Raw genomic sequence first — 17,675 nt, 5'->3', positions numbered from 1 at the left:
ATTCTTTTGGATATTTAAAGAGGAGATTGGGGCTACAGGTAAATACAGATAAATTGCTGATAACAGTATTAGGCAATACAGAAGGTGTTTGGAATAAGAAACACAGGCTATACAACCTGTGTATCACGTGGAGCCCAACACTTAGAAGGCCCCCATGCTTCCCTCAGAGAAGGCAATGGCACCCCACTCCAGTCCTCTTGCCTGGAAAATCCCATGGACGGAGGAGCCTGGTGGGCTGCAGTCCGGGGGTCGCTAAGAGTTGGACACGACTGAGCGACTTCACTTTCACTTTTCACTTTCATGCATTGGAGAAGGAAATGGCAACCCACTCCAATGTTCTTGCCCGGAGAATCCCAGGGACAGGAGGAGCCTGGTGGGCTGCCATCTATGGGGTTGCACAGAGTCGGACACGACTGAAGCGACTTAGCAGCAGCAGCATGCTTCCTTAGTGGCTCAGATGTTAAAGATGTAGTGCAGGAGACCCAGGTTCGATCCCTGGGGTCAAGAGGATCTTCTGGAGGAGGAAATGGCTACCCAACCCAGTATTTTTGCCTGGAGAATTTCATGAACAGAGGAGCCTGGCAGGCTACAGTCCACAGAGTCTCAAAGAGTTAAACACAACTGAGTGACTAACACTTAGGCTTGATTTAATGCCTTGTTACCAATAGGAAATTGTTACTAATTTTTGAACAGGAATCGCCATTTTCTTTTCACATTAGGCTCTGTAACTTGTATAGCTTGGAGGTGCGGGGGAGTATGTGGAAATTTGGATTAAGTACAACTAGGGAATTTACAGATCTGCCTGTGACTAAGAGTTTTCCCTGATGCCCTGGGAAGCTTGAATTTCTAGTGGTGTTGAAAGTAAACAGGGGTGTAATTCCCAATGAGATTAGTGCTAATGATCTTTTGGGGAGAGATGGGTCACAGTTGTAATGAAGTTGGGATGTCTGAAGTTACTGATTTGAGAGGCCTTCTTGTTCTGTGGGTCTGGAAAGTGGGTCTACTTAGAGCACACGGGGCCTTACTTAGGTTTGCGGGTGCCTGGCACATAGTCATTTCCTTGCTAGGCTGTAGCGTAAGGTGTGGGATACGTGAGATTTGTGGCCCTTCCTTAAATCCCACTGTAGGCAATGCTGTATCTGGAAGAAATACATCTTTTTAGGAGCCTGAGAGCCAGTTAAACATCTGAGTGTGGTGAAGTAGGTTAGGCTTTTCCTGTGTGCCTATATTATTAAATACCAAACCAAAACCTTGTCCATTTGCACAAGTACGGTAAGGCCAATCTACTGACCCTGGGCTGTAGTGAAGAAAAGTGCAGAGTTTATTGGAGGGTATCGAACAAGGAGTCCAGTGCAACTAGTGTTTAAAAGACCTGAACTCACTAAAGTCTTTCAGGGAGAGGTTTTTAAAGACAGGGTGAGGGAGGGTATTGTGGGGTGTGTGATCAGCTCACGGACGTTCTTTTGATTGGTTGGTAGTGAGGCAATTGAGAGTCAACATCATCAAGCTTCTGGTTCTAACTGGTCTGGGGTCCACCTGCTTGTGGGCAGCATAAAGTTAACTTCTTCCACTTGGTGAAGGTTTCAGGATCTGCAAAACAGCTCGAAGGACACCTGGGTCAGGATGTTATCTGTAGATCTTGAGAAGGAACTAAAGGTCCTTGACTTTTTTAATGGCTCAACTTTTATTAAGGGTCTGGTTTGACTGTTTTACTTTCTGCATGTTCTTGCTTCTATGATTAATTTTATCCTTTGACTAAAATTTTTCTGCAGACAAAAAAGGCAGGCAGAGGGCATGGAACAGAGGTGGTAGGGGGGCTTTTTGTTCTGGGAAGGCCCCACAGGGTCCTGCTCACTTACATTTTCTGAGTATGATGTGTAATTTCAAGAGCCTTTTCCCTTGCCAAGACTCTATAGTTTCTTATATTTCTTCTAACAATTTCCAGTTTCTACATTTAGCCTTTAATTCCTCTGAAATTTTGTAGCTGTATGTTGCATCGGTTCAGTTCAGTCTCTCAGTCGTGTCCAACTCCTTGCAACCCAATGGACTACAGTATGCCAGGCTTACTTGTCCACCAACTCCCAGAGCTTGCTCAAACCCATGTCCATTGAATCGGTGATGCTATCCAACCATCTCATCCTCTGTTGTCCCCTTCTCCTCCTGCTTTCAATATTTCCCAGCATCAGGGTCTTTTCCAATGAGTCAGTTCTTCACATCAGGTGGCCAAAGTATTAGAGCTTCAGCTTCAGCATCAGTCCTTCCAATGAATATTCAGGACTGATTTCTTTTAGGATGGACTGGTTGGATCTCCTTTCAGTCCAAGGGACTCTCAAGAGTCTTCTCCAACACCACAGTTCAGAAGCATCAATTCTTCAGTGCTCAGTTTTCTTTATGGTCCACCTCTCACATCCATACATGACTACTGGAAAGAACCATAGCTTTGACTAGACAGACTTTTGTCGGCAAAGTAATGTCTCTGCTTTTTAACATGCTGCCTAGATTGGTCATAGCTTTTCTTCCAAGGAGCAAGCACTTTTAATTTCATGGCTGCAGTAACAAACTGCAGTGATTGTGGAGCCCAAGAAAATAAAGTCTCTCACTGTTTCCATTATTTTCCCATCTATTTGCCATGAAGTGATGGGACCAGATGCCATGATCTTAGTTTTTTGAATGTTGAGTTTTAAGCCAACTTTTTCACTCTCCTCTTTCACTTTCATCAAAAGGCTCTTCAGTTCCTCACACTTTCTGCCATAAGGGTGGTGTCATCTGTGTATCTGATGTTATCCCTGCAATCTTGATTCCAGCTTATGCTTCATCCAGTCCAGCATTTCACATGATGTACTCTGCATATAAGTTAAATTAGCAAGGTGACAATATATACCCCTGATGTACTCCTTTCCCAATTTGGAACCAGTCCATTCTTCCATGTCTGGTTGTAACTATTGCTTCTTGACCTGCATACAGTTCTCTCAGAAGGCAGCTAAGGTGGTCTTGGTATTCCCATCTCTTTCAGAATTTTCCACAGTTTATTGTGATCCACACAGTCAAAGGTTTTAGCATAGTCAATGAAGCAGACATAGATGTTTTTCTGGAATTCTCCTGCCTTTTCTATGATCCAATCGATGTTGGCAATTTGATCTCTGGTTCCTCTGCCTTTCCTAAATCCAGCTTGTACATCTGGAAGTTTTTGGTTCATGTATTGTTGAAGCCTGGCTTGGAGAATTTTGAACATTACTTTACTAGTGTGTGAGATGAGTGCAATTGTGCGGTAGTTTGAGCATTCTTTGGCATTGCCTTTTTGGGGATTGGAATGAAAACTGACCTTTTCCAGTCCTGTGACCACTGCTAAGTTTTCCAAATTTGCTGGCACATTGAGTGTGCACTTTAACAACATCATCTTTTATGATTTGAAACAGCTCAGCTGGAATTCCATCACCTTCACTAGCTTTGTTTGTAACAATGCTTCCTAAGGCCCACTTGACTTCACATTCCAAGATGTCTGGCTCTAGGTGAGTGATCACACCATTGTGGTTGTCTGGGTCATTAAGATCTTTTCTGTATCATTCTTTTGTGTTTTCTTGCTACCTCTTTATAATATCTTCTGCTTCTGTTAGGTCCATACCGTTTCTGTACTTTATTGTGCCCATCTTTGCATGAAATGTTCCCTTGGTATCTCTAATTTTCTTGAAGAGATGAGTCTTTCCCATTTTATTATTTTCCTCTATTTCTTTGCATTGATCACTTAGGAAGGCTTTCTTACCTCTCCTTTCTATCTTTGGAACTCTGCATTCAGATGGATATATCTTTCCTTTTCTCCTTTGCCTTTAGCTTCTTTTCTTTTCTCAGCTACTTGTAAGGCCTCCTCAGACCTCCATTTTACTTTTTTGTATTTCTTCTTCTTGGGGATGGTTTTGATCACCACCTCCTGTATAATATTGCAAACCTCTATCCATTGTTCTTCAGGCACTCTGTCTGTCAGATCTAGTCCCTTGAATCTATTTGTCACTTCCACTGTATAATCATAAGGGATTTGATTTAGGCCATACCTGAATGGTCTAGTGGTTTTCCCTACTTTCTTCAATATGAGTCTGCATTTTGCAATAAAGAGTTCATGGTCTGAGCCATAGTCAGCTCCTTGTCTTGTTTTTGCTGACTACATAGAGTTTCTCCATCTTTGACTGCAAAGAATATAATCAATCTGATGTCAGTATTGACCATCTGGTGATGTCCATGTGTAGAGTTGGCTCTTGTGTTGTTGAAAGAGGGTGTTTGCTATGACTAGTGGGCTCTCTTGGCAAAACTCTGTTAGCCTTTGCCCTGCTTCATTTTGTACTTCAAGGCCAAACTTGCCTGTTACTCCAGGTATCTCTTGACTTTCTACTTTTGCATTCCCATCCCCTATGATGAAAAGGACATCTTTTTTTTTTTTTTTGGTGTTAGTTCTAGAAGATTTTGTAGGTCTTTATAGAACTGTTCAACTTCAGCTTCTTCAGTATTTCTGGTCAGGGCATAGACTTGAATCACTGTGATATTGAATAGTTTGCCTCCGAAACAAACAGAGCATTCTGTCATTTTTGAGACTGCACCCACGTGCTGGATTTTGAACTCTTTTGTAGACTGTGAGGGCTACTCCGTTTCTTCTAAGGGATTCTTGCCTATAGTAGTGTTAAATTCAACCGTTCCAGTCCATTTTAGTTCACTGATTCCTAAAATGTTGATGTTCAATCTTGCCGTATCCTGTATGACCACTTCCAATTTAGCTTGATTCATGGACTTAACATTCCAGGTTCCTATACAACGCTGGTTTTTATAGCATCAGACTTTACTTGCTTCACCAGTCACATATGCACATATGGTGCATAGTCAGGATCTAAATTTTTTTTTCTTCCCTGAAGTTTCCCCATATCAAACAGATTAGTGTTCTGTTGATCTGTTTTCCTATCTCTGAAACATTATCACATGTTTTACATGCTGTATCTTTAGAGTACACATTTATATGATATGGAAAAGGTATTTTTTTTAATTGACTTTTCTTACCTATTTTTTAGATGAATTCTACAATCAAGCATGTCAAATAAATAATGCTGCTAGGATTTTGATCTGTATTGAATCAAATTGATAAAAATTTTTAGGAAGAATTAGAGTTTTTACAAAATGGACTCTTTCCATTCAGGAACACTATGTAGTTTGTGTTTAAAAATTATAAATCTTCAGTCCTGAATTCCATTCACCCACTCTTGCTAATTTGTTTCAGCAGTAACAATCATTTTGCATCTTTTCTACTAATTTGTGAACCCCTTGGCATCTCCATTTTCCCAGCCATGTATTTACAAATAAGTCTGAGTGACAGTGAATATATAAGGAATGGAGAATTTGGGGACAGCAAAAGATCACACTCAGAAAATTTCTAAATACTGGGAACTTTTGTTCATTTCTTAAATCTATCTGATTAAATTGAAACATTTGTTCTCTTAAACACTTCAGAAAAGACTTAGAAAATTTAGCTTTAGACCCTGAAGATGTCCATATCAATAGTTTCTCTATAATCAGATAGCTAAAATACAAAGCTGTATGAAATTAAATGCCAAAAATCATTACAAATCAATATACAACTGGAAAAGCACTCTAACAGCTCACTATATTTTTCAGGAAACCAAAACCTTCAGCAATACCCACCTTGTAAAATAAGGATATTCACAAAGAAGAAAGTTATTTTTATTCAGCCAATTTATTTATTCTACCAACCAAGGCTAATCAAGGCATGTAGTTAATAATCCCTTTAAATTGCATCCTGGGAAGTGTTTTCAGTTAGATTTAATGAAAAGGTCTTGGAAGCAACTGAATGCTGTGGAGACATGGTTAGTTATTATCCTTGCATCACCGATTCAATGGACGTGAGTCTGGGTGAACTCCGGGAGTTGGTGATGGACAGGGAGGTCTGGCGTGCTGCGATTCATGGGGTCGCAAAGAGTCGGACACGACTGGGCGACTGAACTGAACTGAAAGAGTAGTTGATGCTTAAAGCTAAAGTTTGTATTTATTTTTCGTAACAATGTTCCATCCAAACTGAAACAGAGAGATTGACAAACGTCAGAGGGCATTTAGTTTGCAAAAGAAGCCAGAAGCTAGAGATTTGGTATCAGGGACTGATAGTGGTGGGACTGGGTAGTCGGATACAAACCGTGGAGCCCAGCAGGTGGCGATAGAGGCTCTTCTCTCACCTAGTGTGGGCATCTCAAGCTTGTTTCAGCTTGTTAACCCATCGTTCAGTTCAGTTCAGTTCAGTCGCCTAGGCTTCCCTGGTGGCTCAGACAATAAAAAGTCTGCCTGCAATGCAGGAGACCTGAGTTCAATCCCTGGGTCAAGAAGATCCCCTGGAGAAGGGAATGGCAACCCACTCCGGTAGCCTGGTGGGCTACAGTCCATGGGGTCGCAAAGACTCGGACACTACTGACAGACTAACACTTGCTTATAGAGGAGTGAGATGTCACAAGTGGAGCTGGAAGGTCAAAGGAGCCTTTTGTCATGTTAGTGAGATGACCTTTGGAAAGTGTCCAAGGATGATAACTGGTAACCAGAAGAACCAAACTGTGATTAGAGGGCTGGAACTTTCCCCAGTGGCTCAGGGGGTAAAGAACCGGCCTGCAATGCAGGAGACACAGGAGACCCAGGTTCAATCCCTGATTCCCTGGAGAAGGAAATGGCAACCCACTTCAGTATTCTTGCCTGAAAAATCCCATGGATGGAGGAGCCTGGGGGGCTACAGACCATGGAGTTGAAAAGAGTAGGACACCACTGAGCGATTAAGCACACACTTTCAGCCCCAATCCCTGACCTCAGGGGAGGGGACAGACCTTGGAGACTTAAATGATTTTATCAATCATGTCTGTGTAATGGAGCCTCCCAGAAAAACCCCAAGATGGCATTCAGGGAGCTATCAGGTTGGTGAATGCATGAAGAAATGGGGAGAATGGTTTTAGCCTCTGCCTTGGTGGGGGGAGGGTTCCTTTACCATTAGAGTTGGTTTGAGCCCCCAAATAAGGAAACCAAAGCTAATTTGGACACAGCACAAGCTTTACTCAGTGGCCAAAGAATGGAAGAGGGGAACTAAGTTCTTAGATCAACTTCTTGTCCACGTGGTGAGAAGAATTTAATTTTGAAGAGTAAAGACAAAGCCGGGGGGGTTGCTAATGATGGGGTGGCATATGCACTAGTCAGCTAGGGAAGGAGTAGCTTTTTCCCAGGGAGTAGGGTGCCACCCTCTATTTATTGGTTTTTGGCCCTTAAAATGAAAGTGAAAGTCACTCAGTCGTGTCTGACTCTTTGTGACCCCATGGACAGTCCATGGGATTCTCCAGGCCAGAATACTAGAGTGGGTTGCCACTCCCTTCTCCAGGGGATCTTCCTGGCCCAGGGATGGAACCTGGCTCTCTCACATTGCATTCTTTACCATCTGAGCCACCAGGACTTGTCATCACACACTAGCCATTAAACTAGGAAGCACAAAGAATGCGAATTCATTATATATCTTTATTTTCAAGTAACTGCTCATCAACATTGAAGGCAGATTCTTTACCAAATGAGCCACAGGGGAAGACCTTTGGCCTTTAATGTCTGGTTGTGGTTGATGGTGTGTCATTTAATATGCTAATATAGTGAAATCAGTGTATAATGAGACTGTTGGAGGTCAAATCTGTCACCCTCTATGTCCCAGCTGGTTCCATCTGTTGTTTTTTTTGTTTGTTTGTTTGTTTGTAGCTTCCTTTATTATCTCTACACCCTTTAACTTAAAAGGAAAGGGAAGGGGAAAGTGTTAGTTTCTGAGACGTGTTGAACTCAACCCCACAGACTGTAGTCCGCCAGGCTCCTCCATCCATGAGATTTTCCAGGCAAGAATACTGGAGTGGGTTGCCATTTTCTTCTCCAGCTTTAACTCAAGAGATTTCTGTTAACTCCTGCTAAGTGGCCTAGGTGAGGAGTAGGGGGAGGTTGGACAATTGGAGCAGAGACCTAGGGCAGCTAGGAAGCTCCACGGCCTCCTTGCCCTATGCATCTCTTCTATCTGGCTGTTCCTGAGTTTTGTATACATTCTGATGTAAAAACAAACAAACAAAAAACCTACTAATCTAGTAAGTAAAATGTTTCTCTGAGTTCCCTGAGCTGCTCCAGTGAATTAACTGACCCAGGGAAGGGGTTATTGGAAACTCCAATCTGTAACAGGAGCACAGGTGATTATCTGGCTTTGCAATTGGCCTCTGAGTTGGAGGGGGGGGGAGGCGGAGGGGGGAGCAGTCTTGTAGGACTGAGCCCTTAACCTGGGAAATCGGATGCTTTGCTCAGGTAGACAGTGTCAGAATGTGGTTGAATTGCAGGACACCCAGCTGGGGTCTGAGAACAATTCTGGATGTGGACCCTCCTCCACAGTGGAATAATTTGATAAAACTCTCTCAGCACTTAGAACAGCACTGTCGCAAAGAAGTTCTCAACAGACCCTGGCTATTATGACAGAGACAGTTGGTGCTTGGTGCTTATTTATTCCTTCCATTACACTCCTCGGTCTCCCTTGCAGTTAGTTAAAGGCCAGGTGCCTAATTATACTTCATGAACTAGAGCAGAAGGGATGAGGCAGTAAAGAACCAGTGCCTTGAGAGGTCTCTTTCCCTGTTGAAGAGGACTGGGAGGCCGTGAGTTCAAGCTGGCAGAGCTTCATGATGGGGTGCCACCCCATCCTCATCAGAGTGCAGTAAGAGTACAAATTTATGCTATATCACTGACATTTCCAGGTTAATTCATTGCCTCAAGATGTCTTCACTAGGTAAGGAAGACATATGACTTTAATGTTAGAGTTTTTTTACAAGTATTAATTCTAGATAATGATTGATAAAATGTTAAAATAAGTAACTGACTTCCAGTTCTTAATCAGTGTCAGGTCAGCATGCATGCTCAGTCATGTCTGACTCCTTGTGACTCCATGGACTGTAGCCCGCCCGGCTCCTCTGTTCATGGGATTCTCCAGCCAAGACTACTGGAGTGGGTTGTTGCCATTTCCTCCTCAGGAGATCTTTCCGACCCAGGGGTCAAACCCGAGTCTCCTGCATGGACAGGCGAATTCTTTGCCACTGAGTCACTTGGAAAGCCCCTCCAGTTCTTAATAAGCAGAATGCAATCTCCTTGAGATTACCTTTATCTTATTTACAATCGAAACCCCAGTGCATAGAGTGCTGCTTGCTTGGCACATAATTAGGTGCTAAATATATACTTTTTGTGGAGGTACTGTGAATTTTCAATATGCACAGCACTCTTCATATGTTGTATAGTACACAAGAAGTTAAACTGTGGTATTTACCCTCAAGGAGTACATCATCCAAGTGAGGAGAAAATATACATTTTCTTCTCTTGCTTCCTGCCCCCTCACCCCCAGGCACATGAACCAATGACATTGGTGCTTCAACTAAAAGACACTGTATATATTTTGAAATTTATGTTTAATTGGAGGATGATTGCTTTGCAATATTGTGTTGGATTCTGCCGTACATCAACATGAATCAGCCATAGGTATACGTATGTCCCCTCCCTCTTGAACCTCCTTCCCACCCCATCCCACCCCTCTAGGCTGTCACAGAGCTCCCAGCATCATACAGCAAATTCCCACTGGCTATCTAATTTTATATATGATAAAGTCTATGTTTCAGTGCTACTCTCTCAGTTTGTCCCACCCTCTCCTTTCCCCCTCCCCGCCACTCCGTCCACACATCTTCTCTATGTCCGTGTCTCCATTGCTGCCCTGCAAACAGGTTCAGCAGTACTGTCTTTCTAGATCCCATACATATGCATTAATATACAATATTTGTCTTTCCCTTTCTGACTTACTTCACTCTTTATAACAGGCTCTAGGTTCATCCACCTCGTTAGAACTGGTCAAATGTGTTCCTTTTCATGACTGAGTAATGTTCCACTGAAGACACTATTTAAGTGCTAATTTATGCCACAGGTGGAAGAAGTTCAGCAGAGTGCTCAGCAAGAGCAGCAAACAACTGGGACCTGAAGAAGAGATAATATCTCAGGAGAGAAAGAGAGACTCAGATGCGTGAAACAGAGGTTAGTGGCTTATTGGGAGGAAAAGCCCAGGGTTCTGGATATGAGACTACAGATGTTGATGAGACAGAGCTGATCTGGGAGAAAAATGGGCATGGAGAGGAGAAAGAAAAACCATGGATGGTAGATGCCATAATAGGCCCTCAGACCCCCGCTCCGGACTGGCCGCTCATTCCTCTCGCTGCTGGGACTGTTGATGGATGATGTCTCTCAGCTGAGAGCCCTCAGAGGAGAGCTGAGGGACAAGATCCCATTCTCTTTCCCAGCACAATGTGTGTCCAGTCATTTATTGATGCAAAGGCTGGGCCTTATGGCCGCAGTGAAGGTTTCTGCAGGGCGTCCCGGCTCCAGGCCTCCAGTGGGATACAAAGGCCTCTCTTGTGACTGTATCATAGCCTGGCATCCCTCTCTCTGCCCAATCTTGCATTCCCTCCTTCCCCAGGTATCACTTACCAAAGTAGGCCCTATATTTCCTGCCTGCAGATCTCCACCTCAAAAATCTGCTCAGGGACAGGTTATAAGGGTAGCACAAAGTGATGGAGAGTCCCACAAGCCAGGAAGAGCTTAGACTTGTTGGAGTTGATAAAGAGTCTCTAATGACGTCTGAAGAGGGGGATGAACATCTAGGAAGGATTTGGCTGGTGATGAGATGGAGGGTTGGTGGAGGAGAAGATCCTGTGTTTGCAAAGGCAGAATTCACTTGGACGGATTCTGCTCCATGGTCTATGCAACCCTTCAGTGAAATTCCATTGTCTAGACCCCAGAATATTTCCTTGGTATTTGTCTAGAATTTTGAAGTTCATTTAGGACTCTGAGCTCCAAGACTGAATAAAAGGGAGTGGAATTCCTTCCTTAGGTCCACTTGAAGTAGGATTAAGTGACTAGAGTGAGTATGAGAAAGAGCCAAAGTTAAAGGTGAATTCTCAGTTTCTTGAAGAAAATGTCAGCATATTGTGACCTTTCTCAATATAGAATTGGGATTGTGAGGGAGTGAGCAACTGAAAGGTAGACAGCATCCTTATGTGAGAAAGCTGACCCCAGCTGCCTCATTCTTACTGCTCAGACCTTGGCGTTCTGCAGTAGGACTGGCAATAGGACTGAAAAAAAAAAGAGCTCATAGGAGTATTCTGTCAGGACAGAGAGAGAAGCCAGGGCAGACAGCCAAGAGGAGCTAAGTCCACTTAAAAAGCTATGGAAAATAGTGATAAATGAATATCATTAATTGTTTGATGTGGTAACATTTTCAGACACAAGTTATGTAACATTTAGTGATTGTGTACATTTTTCTCTATTCTGATCGCTACTAGGATGATGCTCATTTCACAGAAACCATGTGCAGCTCTAATATGTGGTATCAATGGAGTCTTAGAAAACTATTATTTTGATTGGAGAAGTTCTAGAAGTGTTGATGGAATATTTAAATAAGAACTTGGGGGTAAAAAAAAAAAACTTGTAAAATGTTTGTATAATGGGGCCATTAGTTCAAGTGAGTTTGGCATCCTGTCCTGGTCATCCTAGATGGATGGAGCAGTTGTTGGAAGGTAAAAATGTGAGGATTTATGGATTCAGATGACAGAACAAAGATGGGACATCCTGAGGCAGGACATGTGCAATGAGTGGTTTTGATGCTAATGAGCCCAGTAGAATGGGAATTACCTGCTTTCTAATCTTCCTCAACAAATATTTCTCGAGCCTCTACCTGGGCCAAGCACTTCATGGGAATGTATTTGGCAAACTGATGAAAAATCAGAACCGTTAAGGCCTTCTGAAGTCAGAAAGAGGAGGGAAAAGGTAAAAGAGACAAAGGGTTGAGGAAAGGACTGGAGCTTGGAATTAGGTAAATGAGGAGAGCTAAGTCTGGACTGAGTGGCCACTGTGAGAAACGACTGCTCAGTCAGATTCCCACGTGTGTCCATGGAATCACCAGCTGGATCTGTGATCCTGTGACTTCTGGAAGCAGAGATGTCTGTGGCGTTAGGAAGAGGACAAGTCTGTTCCGGAGGCAGGCTACCTGAGGTGCCATCTCAGATCTAGCACCACAGCTATGGGATTCAGCTAATTCTTTAATCTCTCCATCCTCAATCCTCTATCCTCCCCCTCCTCTAGCCTCCATCCCTCCATCTGTACAATGAAGTTAATAACAGGACCTCGTGGGATTGTTGCTAGAAGTTGATAATCCGTGGAGGGCACTCTGCACAGGGCCTTGCACTCTGTCATGATGCTTGAATAGGTTTGCTCCTGCTCTGCGACAGCGTACATACTGTGTGTGGGCAGAGAGGCAACTTGAGAAATGGAAAGGGCACCTGCCCTTGGGATGTGGTCCTTGCAAACACCCTCCCTCTCTGAGCTCCCTGGGGGATGAGGATGGACAAATCAGCCAACGCAGCAAGCAGCTTGAGGAATAAAGCTGGGATACATTCTCTGTGGAGTCATTCATCTCACCACAGACATTCACAGAGACACACAATTTCTCTTCTCTTAAGTTTATAGCTTATGGAGTATCTTAGCTTCTGATGGACTACAGGTACCTTCTGGTGAGACTTCAGCAATTTTCTCAATTTTTGTTTAATAAGAGTAATTCACTCTACGTGCCAAGGTCTGCATAAATAGTTTCTGACAGATGAAACAGTTTATAAATCCTCAAGAGCTTTTTATTATCCTTGAAAAAACCTTTACACTTAGTATCTGCGTGCCCTGAGGGCTTGAAGGACTTTCTAAAGAACAAATGCAGGCATTTATTTATTTATTTATTTTTTACAGAACAAACATATTGTCCTGCACAGCTAAGGCTTCTTCCAATTCCAAACCTTGGAAATCCTGTTCGTTTTTAACCTAAATGCTCCAGTAGGAGCAGGAATAGGCCAGATTCTCAGGATTTCTACGTCAGCGGTGTTGGGTCCTTGTGTGACAGGTGACAAATGGCTTTTCTTCTTTTTCTTTCACCCTGGCAACTCCTGGAATATCTGAACTCTCATCCTTGGGTCTCTTCTGGCCTTTGAGGATAACAAAGCCGCTATGTGTTAAGTGGAGCTAAAACAGCCTTTAAAGGGCTAGTCTGGCTTTCATAAACTCTACGTCATAATAAAATAAGGAGAAATGATGTAACTTGCACCCAAGACAATAGATTCTGACAGGAGAGCAGAATAGCTGATTGGAGTTTTTCCTCATCTCTGTTCTCTGCATCAACTCGTGATTCGCGTCTGATACCCTAAAGCCAGTTGATAGATTGGGTGCTCGTCTCCTGCCCTCTTTCTTAGTTGACCATGTGGTTTTGTAGACCTTCACTTGCTTTGTTCCACCTTCTGACAGTAGTGTGTGTGTGTGTGTGTGTGTGTGTGTGTGTATGAGAGAGAGAGAGAGCCATATAGAGTGCTGGAGGATATTTTTGTGTGTATCTTTGTGCCCACCCCTGTATATTTATTAATATACTGAAGGCCCAGGGGTCGGGGGAAATCTTTCAGAGGCACGGTGTTAATTGACAATTGTCCATGAGTCTCACATGCACATCTTAAAATGGACATACTGACTGTTCTTTCTTCTTGGCTGTTTTCTGAGGATGTGTACCTCAGAAAACAGTGGACAGCCTTGGGAAACAGCATCTCCCTGCTCCCTGTCCGTCATAAAAGATTCAGGTTCCCTAAGCTTGGGGCTCCCCTCCTGGGGTGCCACTATTTCCTGCATGGGTTTAGTATGGTTTTCCTCCCAGTGCCCTAGGGTTCAGTGACTAGCATGGAAGTGTTACTGCTCTTGCTGTGTATAACAAACTGTTCTGTGTCTCTGATCCAGGGGTCCTCTATGAAACTGGGCTTCCCTAGTAGCACAGATGGTTAAAAATCCGCTTCAAATGTGGGAGACCTGGGTTTGATCCCTGGGTTGGGAAGATCCCCTTGAGGAGGGCATGGCAACCCATTCCAGTATTCTTGCCTGGAGAATCCCCATGGACAGAGAAGTCTGGTGGGCTGCAGTCCATGGGGTCGCTAAGAGTCGGACATAACTGAGCGACTAAGCACATGAAACTGCAAACTAATTCATCTGTATATAAGTTAAAATCTCAGTCCTTTTCTCAGTTCTTGATACATAGTTCGAAATTTAAAATGGTTCTGAGAGATTTACTGATGTACAAAACTTCTGATAAGGATTCTTTAAAAATTTTTTAAATTATTTATTTATTTTTGTACAATTTTAAAGGTTACTTTCCCTTTATAGTGCTTCCACAATGTTGGCTATATTCCCTGTGTTGTATAACACATCCTTGAGCTTATCTTACACCCCGTAGTTTATGCTTCCCTCTACCCATACATTGCCCCCACCCCCCGCCACTGGTACCCACAGCTTTGTTCTCTGTATCTGTGCGTCTGCTACTTGCTAATTTGCTTTGCGTTTTAGATTCCACATGTAAGTGATGGCATACAGTATTCAGACAAGGATTCCAGTGTGTTAACCACTGTGACACTACACGAAACTGCTCAGAGTCTCGCTGCTTCCTCAAATTCTCAGAGACTCATGCTTTGTACGTGCGACATAGCTTCACTCAGTCACTGTTCTCCTTCATTATTTTGGCAGCATTTTACGAAGTGACAAAAGAGCATTTAGCTCTCAGACCATTTTCTAAATATTATCAGATCTTTGATCTATGCACTAAGGATTGACTTCCTGTAAATGGCCTGGGCAGTTCCTGATTAGCTAAAATGCAAACACTGTCTCTGTCCCTACTGTGTAGATGGCTCAGTTTTTCAGACACATTCATTTATTCAAATAAATGTATGCATTAACTTACATTTCACAGAGGCAAGTAAGACAGGCAAATTCTCCTGCCTTCTTGGAACTTGTAGGTTAATGAGAAATAACGTATTACAAATATTTACATAAAATTATTTGATAAATAATAAGTAACATAAATGAAATAAACACTGAAGAACTATAAAGTACAATAAAGGATTTAATAAAGATCTTTTTTGTTCTCTCAAATTTCAAATGTAGTATAGATTAGCAAATAACTGCTACAAAAGTACAAATTTTTTTAAACGATTGAGATCTTTTTTCCTTTTTTTGTGTGCTGGAACTTACAGATAAGTAAGAAATAAGAACTAAAATGTATATATTCTTTAAAATTTTACACAAATAAAGTAACATTTCCCCCTGGATAAAGTGAATTTGGGATAGGTTCCATGATTTATTTTAAGAAAGATGTTGCTCTATTGACAATCTTGGAGGATAACTCAAAATTTGCTGACAATTATGTGGAAATTAGAAGCTGAAGGGAGCGTGAGACTAAAAAGGCACATTTCACGTCTCAAACCGACAGGCAGACCAAAGACCTGAAAGAACTTTTTCACTTTACCCAGAAATGTTTTCTTCCCGGGTGGCTCAGTGGTAAAGAACCCACCTACTAATGCAGGAGATGCAAGTTTGGTTCCTGGGCTGGGAAATTGCCCTGGAGTAGGAAATGGCAACCCCCTCCAGTATTCTTGCCTGGAAAATCCCAAGGACAGAGGAGCCGGGTTGGCTATAGTCCACAGGGTCAGAAAGAGACACGACTAAGCGACTGAGCATGCCTCCATGCATAGGTGACTACAGCCTGTGATGATAAGCACCTAATCTGTTAAATTTTAAAATAAGTTTTTTGAAATTATGAGGAGAAGGGAGACACATACAAAAGAATTCTTAGTTAAAAACATTTTCAATTAAAATTTTGGAAAAGCAGAAACTTTCACAAGGTTCTAGGTGATGCTCACCTTCATTCAATTCACAGGTTGATTTGAGCAGAAAAATTGCACAATGGCAGGATCACCCAGCACTCTGGAGCTATATGGAATAGTGTGTGTTTCATATCTGTCTGTCTCTGTCTCTTTCTCTTTGCATGCATGTGATTTATATTTATCTCCCCAGTTTTCAGAATAATTCAAACATTGTGTTTTAATTTGTAACTTATGCCAAATAATGCAGATAATTGACGAAAGTCTGTACTTTTGCCTAGGCTTGGCAAGGTGAAATCATAAAATCCAAGATATAAAAGCTATTTTTAAGTGGGAATGAAGAAAGCATGTGATAGGGATTTGACTGAGGAATGGTTAAAAAAAGGAGGTATTATTATGTTCATATAGATTAAAGGAATGTAATCCCATTGAAATTTTTCTTTTAAGGTGGTGCCAGAAAGGAATTTATTTTTCTTTGTAGTAATACTAGGACTTGAAATAACTTACCTACTAATGAGTTACTTCGTGGGAAAGAAAAAGCTCATTTGTGTTTGTATTGCTAAACATGAAGGCAAAGAAGCCAAGATGTGGTAGACCAGTTCTCTTCGTCTATCAGCAATGGCAGTCGTTTATTTCTGTTTTCCCTGAATGATGCATGGATACCTGGATGAGGCTGAGTTTCTGCCATACCAGGCAGAGATGATCCTTGAATCCAGCAAACCACATGGCTCCCAGATATTGCTTCTGGCTTAGTGACCTTCACTACACTACCAGCTCATTTTGGACAGGGATTGTTTAGTGCGATTGCCCCTTGCTCCTAAAAGCAAATACATTACAAACTGGTGTCAGATGCCTTGTTTCGTTTCAGGGCATTGGAGAGTGAGTGTGTTTTCTCCAACTCTGTTGGTAGCACAAATGCCCACTCCTTCAATGTTTTAATTTTATGACAACTTCAACCCTGTGGCACTAGTGGTAAAGAACCTGCCTGCCAATGCAGTGAGATGTAAGAGACGTGGGTTTGATCCCTGAGTCAGGAAGATCTCCTGGAGAGGGGAATGGCAACCCACTCCAGCATTTTGCCTAGAGAATCCCCATGGACAGAGGAGCCTGGTGGGCTACAGTCCAGGGGGTCACAGAGTCGGACACGACTGAATTGACTTAGCACAACCCTGCCATCAAACAAAAGTTCAAAAGCAGCAACCCTTTCTTTCATTTCTTCATCCCTGTGAGGAGGAGGGACTCCTGGGATGAGGTATGGATGGGGGTAAAAAGCCGTTTTGTGTAAGATTCAAGATCTTATTATATTGCCTGTATTTGGAAATACCAACATGGAAATATCCACATGGAGTTCAATTTATTTCTTCACATCTGACTCTGGCAGTTTCTGGCATCTAACAGTAACATTTTGGTGTTTCCTGAAAGACTCCTGGTAACTGGTTCTATTTTATCTGAATTATAGCTTATAAAATAATAGAAGAAACAAACTCATATTGTATTCATAAAGGAAATCCTCCTGCTAGATCCAAGTCAATCTTACAATATCTAAATAGAAAACAATTGTAGTGAGTTTATAAATGGAATTCTTAGTTCTGTCTACTTCTATGAGACAATCTAAGTGACGCTGTCTTGAGAATTTTGCTCAGTGTAAGCCATTTCCATTTAATGACCACTGAAGCTAAAACAAATATTTTCCTTTTTAGAAAGTTATCTTCCAGAAATTCCCACTGACAATTTGAAGCATAGCAATTCAATGAGGGATTATAGAAGCCATATCTTGGGATGTTTGTGTGTGTGTGTGTGTATTTAAGCTTTTAATTTTATATTGGAGTGTAGCCAATTAACAAACAATATTGTGACAGTTTCAGGTGAACAGGGAAGGGACTC

The 17,675-nt window shown here is 42.2% G+C and overlaps 1 protein-coding gene across 4 annotated transcripts in view; it reads left to right on the top strand.

Annotated features, from left to right (window-relative positions):
* Positions 1-17,675, top strand: part of SNCAIP (synuclein alpha interacting protein) — a 258,415-nt gene that overhangs the window by 13,550 nt on the left and 227,190 nt on the right. For all 4 annotated transcript variants that reach the window (XM_059888340.1, XM_059888339.1, XM_059888342.1 and 1 more), the window contains one exon: positions 9,992-10,098. The gene's annotated coding sequence lies outside the window, so the exon portion shown is untranslated. The remainder of the gene's footprint in view (positions 1-9,991; positions 10,099-17,675) is intronic.

This window comes from Bos taurus, chromosome 7 (assembly GCF_002263795.3).
Source record: "Bos taurus isolate L1 Dominette 01449 registration number 42190680 breed Hereford chromosome 7, ARS-UCD2.0, whole genome shotgun sequence".
NCBI lineage: Eukaryota > Metazoa > Chordata > Mammalia > Artiodactyla > Bovidae > Bos > Bos taurus.
The sequence above is the reverse complement of the archived record's forward strand: the minus strand, read 5'-3'. Positions and strand labels throughout refer to the sequence as shown.